General features: G+C 41.1%; 1 non-coding gene across 1 annotated transcript; it reads left to right on the top strand.

The window, feature by feature from the left end:
• The first annotated feature begins 3,835 nt into the window (after nucleotides 1–3,835).
• TRNAS-GGA lies at nucleotides 3,836–3,922 on the top strand. The gene has a single exon. It is a non-coding gene; the product is annotated as a tRNA-Ser (tRNA).
• Nucleotides 3,923–9,368: the final 5,446 nt, after the last annotated feature.

Raw genomic sequence — 9,368 nt, forward strand, 5'->3', positions numbered from 1 at the left:
ATTTTATATGGGGTGGTGGTAGTTCAAACGGCGGAGATAGTTCCAACAGTGGTTGGACTTCCTACTTTAATTCACCTATTGATAGATTTGTGAAAAATCGAAAAACATTTACCAATTTAGATCAAAGAGGTCTAAATGGTTTTATTGCAAAAATAATAGGGTTTATAGGTCCAACAACAATTGTGCTTCCATTCTTTTATAACAGTTGGATGCCGAGGATAGGTTTGTTTTCCATGTTTGTTAGAGAGCCACACGACTTTCAAATAGGAGTTAGCGTACGACCATATACCACGTTTCACAATTATGGAACTCTAGTTATGGAATATGTATATATAAAATATTTGTTCCACGCTCAGGTAGGCTGGCGACAATATAAATGTATGTATATATTTGATAAGTTTAAAGAAATAAATGATTCGCTAGGTTTGTTTTTTATCGATAATATTTACTTAAGGGATACTTTTGACGTTATTCAGCGATTCTCACATAGCGGTCTTGGTTTGAAATCCCTTTTGAAACGTGAAATCATAAACAAGTTGGTTGAAGTAGTAATACCATTTTCTGATGAGAATTCTAAGTCGTATGTGTACGGTTATTTTGCTTTTCTAGTATATGCAGGGTTATTTTGTACTGTCTGGTATAAGTATATACCTTGGGATCCATATATAAAACCTGCTGATTTAGCTCCACCATCACTGGATGTATTTAACACCTATCATGCCGATGTCATGGGTTATAAGAAGGTCACATACCTGATTACTAAGGACATTGTCCAAACAAACTATGGTAGACACCTTTAAACAGCCATCATTTAACGAAGTAGTAAATTCGAATGACTACAACCTTGATCAATCTGATCACAAAGTGAGTTTTTCATGCTTATGCACTGGTATCATGGTTTCTATGTTGTTAGTAACAAAAACACTTCTTCCACATTAAACAGTACTGCATAGATACAAGTTTAGCACAATGAATTTCTGAGTTATTTCACACAAGGAATTTACAAGCTAATGAAAATAAATAGATTTATAGGATATCTATCTAAATACGGCTCCTATCGTTTAAGGTTAGTAAATACATACTAGGAAATGCTCTTCAGGGATACCAGAACTGGAAGATCCTGTCAAGGGGAAACAGGACCTTAATAAGCGCCATCCCGAGACTTGGACTCGAGGGATGGTAAGATCAATAGGAGAAGGAGATATGATACAATTACTATGATCAGGATACCTTATATGAGCCATACTTATCCAGGGAATCAATCGCGTGAGGGTGTTGTTGATAGAGGGAGCTCTGGCCAGGAGAGGCTAGAGCGAGTGATAGCAACGGAAAGGTAAGATCAAGAAGGAAACAAGGCTTAAGAGGACCCTAATGCACCAATACTTTAGGCATTCCAACTTCCAATACATACTTATCATGGAATGAAATCCAAGAGGAGCAAGCATATCACTGAGAATAGCTAGCTGAAATCAAGGATGCTATCACAATATTCAATGGAATCGTTACATCGGAATAAGATAGACCCGCTTCGATGCTGTATTCAGTATGTCAGCTAGGAGCCAGAACTCACTATGCCATAGTCATACAATCAACCTGTGTATTAACAGCAATATCTAGACAGGCAGGATGGATTAATTATATTGATGGCCAAGATAAGGTGCTCAAAGGGGAAGCACTCTTCATCAAGTAATGACCCCTGGGGGCGGGTACTGCGAAAAGAAAGCAACGCATAAGCTCTTGTTCCTGATACGGTTCGAAAGTAGTGCAAAGAAAAGCGGTACTTCGGTCGGAAAGAAAGCTGGAGGAGGGTTAGTGCTAAAATCTTCTTGTTCGGATGGTTGAGAGAAGGAGGTGTGTCCTGTGGCGGATACACCGATTGATCGAGACGCCTCAAGGCCACCGGAGGGAGAAATAGTGATAGCAACGCTTACAAGGAATGCTGGGATAAGTTGGGAAGAAGGCAAAGATACTGGCGACTAGATCCTTGTGGCAGATTGGAAGATACCGATATCTCTATTTCAATTTGTTGATTGATGGTTTAAGGAAATGGCAGTGGTCCAAATCTTGCACATTTACTGTTACTTCTATGTATAAGTTCCTTGCTCAGGTGTGGCCCAGCTTTCATATCTTATTGGGATAGCTACATTGCCCTGGCCGGGTATTGCGAAGGAAGGAAACACCTTGTCCGAGTCAGGCGATGCTAAAGGATGGATTAAAAAACTCATGGATGCTATCTCTGTTATTGCTGCTTAATGCCCTATTTATACCGATCTAGCTTATAGCTGGGATTTCTAGAAAGATAAGCTGATGCAGCCCTCAGGGATGGAGTGCCTAAACTAACCTTCCTGAACAGAAGTAGCAGAGGTAGAAGATATGTAAATCGTACCATCAAGGGGAAATGCACTATTGTTATGCTTGGGCCAGGTTAGCTGATCAAGGGAATATTCCTATCGGAAGAACAATCAGAAAATAAGGAGATAGTCAGTTGGCACTTTTCACACAAGAACCGCTTTTCGTATTAAGCACGGGAGTCGTAAGGAAAGACCTCTGCGTAGCTATCAGAACGAATTAATGAACGAAATAAACGAATTCCGGTGAAACCAAGGCGAATTTATGAGCCAGCAGTGGGAAAAAGATGCCAAGTATTGAGATGCAACATTATGAATGGTGCGATCCGAAGTCTTACTATTTACTCAAAATTGACTCAAATGGTTGACTGAACTTCACAGAGGACTAAAGCCGGGAACTTAAACTAATGGTTTTGCCTTTCCACTTCCCAATTGACTCTCATAAAAGGCTAGGCTACCTCTTCACATCGCACCTGATCCCGAATCATGTGCTCTGTTCAGGGGATCAATAGTGGCTATTAAGCTTTTCCCTTTCTATATATTCTTGAGAATAAGTAAATACCATCCTTTTTCCTATCAGCATCTCTCTATCTGACAGTAAATATTGCTTTCAATCGATCAGGCACTAGGTTATTAAAGTATGGATATGCCATATAATAAGGGAAAAGGCCTCAAGTTTTTTTTAGCGCAAAAGAAAAGCCGATTCCAAATTTTCTATTTCCCGGCAAGTCTATGAGAGTCCTATTACGGATCCTCTGATCTTTAGCTTGAATGGTCGTGTTTTTATATAATTAGGTCTTTCTTCTGAGCTCTTCTATTACGGTACGGAAAAATCAAACCTATCACTCTCAAAGAATGGGTAAAAAGAATTCAAGCTAGGGGAGCCTACACTCTCTAACTACCTATACTACGCCCCCATTGATTGGAAACCCTCGGGGAAAATGATCCCATAAACAAAGGAATTATACAGTACGAAATAGCAAAAAAACAGACTAATTCGATTCTAAAAAATCGATAATAGATATTTTATTCTGCTCAAATTGTCCCGACAAGGAGAGATATTCAATATTTGAATCAGATTGGATTTCGTAGTATACCAATGTGAGCCAAACTATTACTATTTCATCTAACTTGAATAACCAAGGACTGAATTTGACTATGGATTCTGATAACTCGAGAAGTTTTTATTTGGTTATGATCCAAAAAGAAAAAAGAAAGGTTTAACAAGCCATGAGAAAATAGAGTAAAGTAACCATACGTTCTGTTTGCATAACGTGTATACGCCACGCCATACAATCGAAATAGAAACATGGGACGATTCCAGAATTTTTAATAGATCCGTGGGGATGAGAGAAGTTGTTGTTGAGAAATATGAAATTGGAAAGGAAGTCAAACTCCCTATGGAACCTGTGATCGGTTGTACCTGTACTTTAGTGATACGAAAACTCGCTATTCACTCAGTTTCTGGTCAATAATAAGATTATGTAGGAGAGATGGCCGAGTGGTTCAAGGCGTAGCATTGGAACTGCTATGTAGGCTTTTGTTTACCGAGGGTTCGAATCCCTCTCTTTCCGTTTCTGTTAATTCACCAACGTTACCGACCACAATGAAATTTCTAGTAAGAGGAAAATCCGTCGACTTTCTAAATCGTGAGGGTTCAAGTCAAGTCCCTCTATCCCCAATAAAAAGCCCATTTTACTTCCTAACTATTGTACCAACCTCTATTTTTCATTAATGGTTCAAACAAGATTCACTATCTTTCTTATTCTACTCTTTCACAAACGGATCCGAACTGACTTCTTTGGATCTTATCCCATTCATACAAATGAACATATTATAGTATAGGCAAGTAATCCCTATTATTAAGTAAGTCATTCACAATCCATATCATTATCCTGATATTTACTAAGTCCAATTTGAGAATACTTTTTTCTTTTTTAGTCCCTTTAATTGACATAGATACAAGTACTCTACTAGGATGATGCACAATAAATAGTCAGGATAGCTCAGTTGGTAGAGCAGAGGATTGAAAATCCTCGTGTCACCAGTTCAAATCTGGTTCCTGGCACAGAAAAAAGGATCTGGAAAAGAAGATAGGAATGGGGCACCAAGGAAGGATTGTAGGTAGGGATGCCCTTAGATCCGTTCTCAATAGCTTGTGATAAGGCAAGAAAGCTAGTAGATGTATATTCGTTTCTCATGATAATGAGCGAAAAGGGTGGAATTGTGACCCGAATACCAACCCTTGCTATACATCCCGAGTGTGGTCTTCGATGAAGCATCATCTTGGTGGTCATCCCAAGCTGTAGTATTGCCAGATTCTGGAAACTTAGAAACTAGCTTGCAAGAAAAGAAGAAAATCAAGTATACGTTTGCTTGTTGGCTTGAGCACTCGTTTCAGAAGAACCTTCTTTTGGGATAACTCTTTCAGGCAATATCTCGCTGTGGCAGTAATAGCCCAATGGCTTCTAGTTGTTTTTTTTACCCTTCTGGGCTCTTTTCCCCCGGCGGCTAGTTTCAGCATAAAAGGAAGAAGTCGGGTCCGCGCGGTTCGCCTTTTCGAATGCAGCAGTGTTTTTGGCTTTGGCAATACCAGCTAGCTAGCTACTTACTTGTGTGGGAGTCCTATAAAGAAAAGCCTGAGTTATAGACTGACTAAAGAAATCCACCTAAGCCGTAAGTTTTTGTTACAGCTGGCACACCTGCTTGCAAACTCGAAAATCTGATTCTAGTAGAAAGTGGACTAAGTCTTAAGAGAGATAAGCCGGTCTTTATACACTGGCCCTACTTCGAATTCAGTCAGTGGCCAGATGCATTGTAAGCAATTCCAGTCCCAGCTGCTGAGGTGGCGTAGTCAGCCCTACCTAAGTATTGAACAAAACCAACCATTTGTATAATATTATCCTATCTTGCATATTAATTAAGACCACTTATTAGATCAAGGTTGGCATACATAGCATAGGAAGGTGGAGATCTGAAGTAATCTATATGTCCCTCAGCCAGTCATCCATTTCTCTGGATATGAAGTTTACAACATCAAAAAAATGACCCTTTTCATAATGAAATCCATTACATGCCATCCAAAGAACTCTGATCTGGATTACCAGCTTTGGGGTGGAAGGACGGATCGATCGACCAAGCAACAACGATCCCTTTACGATGGTCAAGTGCGAAGGTCCCGATCGGATTGCCGATCTGCCAGTGTTGTTTGACTGATTTTTTGCATCTCAAAACCATTGATGCTGACCTGTCACTGCTCAAGTGATTTTCCTGCATGGTTCTAGGAACCAAAAGAAGACTTTGGGTAGGTCAACGATAGATTCTATGTCTATAATGGAACGTAGGTTCTTTTTAGGAGGAAAGCTTAGAAGGATTCTTTTCAGAGCGTAAGAACCATCGAAGAGCATGGGATTGGTATTGCTGGCAGGGACTTTAAAGTGAGAGCTTGATCACTAAACCCCTGCTGCTTTCGATCATTCCTGCTAAAGCAGTTGGCAATGACTCATTGGAAACTTCTATTGGATCTGGGAGAAGAAGAAATCCAATCAATGGGTAGGTAGTCAATTTCTGGCGAAAGCACAAACCTTTTCTCTTACTTAAGGCGAGAAAATCCATTCATTTCGATAATAATCTGTTTGAGATGTGTTTTACCGAGAAGGTATATGGTTTACGGTTCTAAGCCGTTGAGTTCGTGTTTTGGTAGTTGTTGTTTTGAAGGATGGCGGATCCAGAGTTGAAGGATGGCGAGAATCATAATTACAAGAAGGCAACTACGCGATTCAACATCATTTTTGTAAGAATGGAAGCAAGCCATAAAAATTGCTAAGCTGCTGTGACCAGAGGTCGGGAGGCAAAGACGAAAGGGATGCCCTTTCTCCATCTTGACCGAATGCGTTATCTGCTGTCTCTGTTCCTATTAACCCTTGGCCGCGTATACCATTATCACGAGGGCGATACACAGGAAAAAACCAAACCATCTGTGGAACCGTTCGATGAACGTAGGTCGGTCGGAAAGAAAGCGCGGTGTAGCTGGCATCAGCATCTCTTGTCAGGTTCGCACGCACAAGGGTGGTGGGTAGGTCTCTTTACGTGTCCCGCGAGGCAAGGAATTCTTCGACCAATGATATCATGGTATCAGAGTCGCCGATCGAGATTTCTCATGGCTACCCATTATTTTCGCTTGAAAGATCTTCACATGTAGGCGGAGCCGTCCCTTTTGAAAAGTGGATCTTTAGTCCATTCATTCTAAGTACTTTATTATTTATTCTGTAGAATAAGAAGGTTTCGCAGGCATGTGCTTCATGGCGACAAGTCGTAAAGCATGGATAGGTGGAAATGCGCTATAAAGATTCGGCATCGCTCGATCAAACAAAGGGAAAAATCATCAAGAATCTGATCTTGCTCTGAATCATCTACCAAGGGTTCGCTGTCAATGCAATTTGAGTTGGCCAACTCCGGTGCCTCTAAGTCAGAAGTATCTCTATTGGCAAGCTCTCATTGACATAATCCGGTGTAGGTGTAGGGAGCTGACTCTCATGTGGATCAAGAAATATCTCCGTAGTGCTCAGGACAGGCTGTGAGCATCTTATCTGCTTGGATCAGGTAACAGCTTCATTTCTTTTCAGAAGCTCAAACACAGTGTTTTCCAATATAGAAGCGGAGTAGTTCTTGTGCAATCTAGGCATAGGGCTACTAGAATCCATCACTAAAAGAGGAGTTTTCCGAGCTCTATCGACACAACAGGACTCTAGATATTGGCAACAAAAGGGCACTTACCCCTAAACTAGATTACTCTTCTTCTTCCTATGATAAAGCGGGGGCTGAAAGGGACTCTTTAAAGTACTTCAACGTTATCACTGGACTTTCGTGTCAATCCAACTGGAGGAGGGAAATCGGGAGAATAAAGAAGTCTTGCACGAGGGCGGCCTCTTTCCATGCCTTCAAATCCATTTGCCACACTTTCAGATCTCGGATATACAATGATGAATCCTGACGATCTACGATCACAGAACGCAGTAATATGAATGTCTCTCACGAGCCCCAAAGAGTCAATCAAGTATGCCTGCTTTGTTGGCACAGGGAAAGGTAGAACGACCTTCCGCCATGTCAACCGCTCACTAGGCTTCTTGCTGCGGTGAAGTTGCTTCATCACCCGGCTCAACATCAGCCTCATCCCCCCCATTTTAAGCTTTGGTTATAGTATCCTTTAGTTCCACTTCTTCACCGATCTCTCCCGCAATCTTCTTTCCCCACTCCTCATCCAAGTGAGGAGCTACCCGAGATCATCGAAACCCACCACACAAACCCTAACTGGCAAAACCGATCTACGAACACCAAGGGCTATTTAAAAAAAGAAGTCTGAATCCGTGTCTTCTCTGCCATTTGATTTCCTTCACCACTAGCACTAGCCCCGCCAGCTACTAGAGTATAGCAACTTTCGCTACCTTGACTCTTCTTGTTATTATCCAGACCCATCAAGTCATTCAAAAGCAAAGAAAGAAAGATGAATAAGCAAAGCGAAGGCCAAGCCTGATCTCCCTTTCCCTTGATATGGTGGACTCCTAAAATAGGCTTTCTTTGTTCGTATGATTTTGCAGAATACTATAATAAGCCACTCCTGAAAATGGGCTGGCTACTCGAACCAAATATTGAACTTGCTCTTTAGCATAGGTAGACTTCACTACCTGGATAGGTCAGCCTCGTTCCCATTTCTCTGGTCCTATATGTTTTTTTTGCAAGTACCATTCCTGCTATTCACATTGATTGAGTACTTTATAGTTTTCTTCTTGATGGAAGTGTCAAATACTTAGTAGGAAGTCCCGGTGGGTAATCACCAAATGTTCTAGTACGAGTACATCCAGTTCCGGGTGGTCATCTAGTATGGGACCTAAGAGAAGCCCTTTTTGAATCCTTTTATTAAGCCATTGCTAATCCCGTAAGGCAATCCTTCAACGTTGTAGAAAAGAGTTCAATACAAAAGCACACAAAGGCTTTGGACTATGAAAGGCTACCTTTATCATGCATGAATAAGGCCGGGAGATTATGTCCTCAACAAACCTATCTACTACTAAATGACAATTAAAGGGACGCCAACCATTGGAGGTGATACTGGTGATGGTAATGGTGAAGATTCTTCTCTTTTTCCTGGGTACATAAAGATAAGAAGAAGGCAACGAAAAGCACTTAGAAAAGGCTATGAAGAAACTGATCCACTATTTGTTTGAAACCTGTCATCCACGTTAGAAAGAGAGCCATGAAAAGCATAGATCCTCAAGGAAAGGAAAAAACACCACTTCGTCTATTTACGATTCCCATAAACCAGGCCGTGCTTTCTTTTATTTAGTAAGCTCAGCCGAAGAGCCCTGGACCGGCAGCACCTGCAAATGAAACATGCATGCCTTTCGCTGCGCGCCTTTACTTGCTTCGGAAATCAAACAATGCATTTCTTCTCAACATAAGCATATACCGGTCTTTCTCTCTAGCCTATACTTGACCTTGCGTACAAGCCTATTATCCTATCGGTATGCCTATGTGACCCATATGTGCTAAACCGGTACTTGTTACTTACTTCTATCTATTAAACGTTACCGGTACTTAGTTACCGTGACTTAATCATGCTTTGTACTAAACCTTACTACGTAGTTCAAGCTATACTGACCTTTCCATGTTTTGTACTCATCACTTGCCTATGAGCTTACCTGTGAATACTTTGTCCAGCAGCCCTTGTTTCTAAGCACCCATCTCTTGCTTTGCTTAAACTCCTCCTTGCAACCAGAAACCTATCGCCCCTCTCTTTTCAAAACAAACAACGCGGAGCGCCTTGTGAAGTGAAAAGATGAGCTATGATGACTTGGCTTCCTTTCTTCTTTTCCTTGTGCAAGTCAACTGTTCCCTGGCACACCTTCAGTTCAGCTGTGACATCTTGCACTTGTAAGATCACTTGCTTGCCTTTATGCTTGAGTTTCAGCATTCCTTTACTCCAAGTCAACTGTCATTTGACCAAAACTTGACAACCAGTCA

Source organism: Hordeum vulgare, unplaced genomic scaffold (assembly GCF_904849725.1).
Source record: "Hordeum vulgare subsp. vulgare unplaced genomic scaffold, MorexV3_pseudomolecules_assembly, whole genome shotgun sequence".
NCBI classification, from domain to species: Eukaryota; Viridiplantae; Streptophyta; class Magnoliopsida; order Poales; family Poaceae; genus Hordeum; species Hordeum vulgare.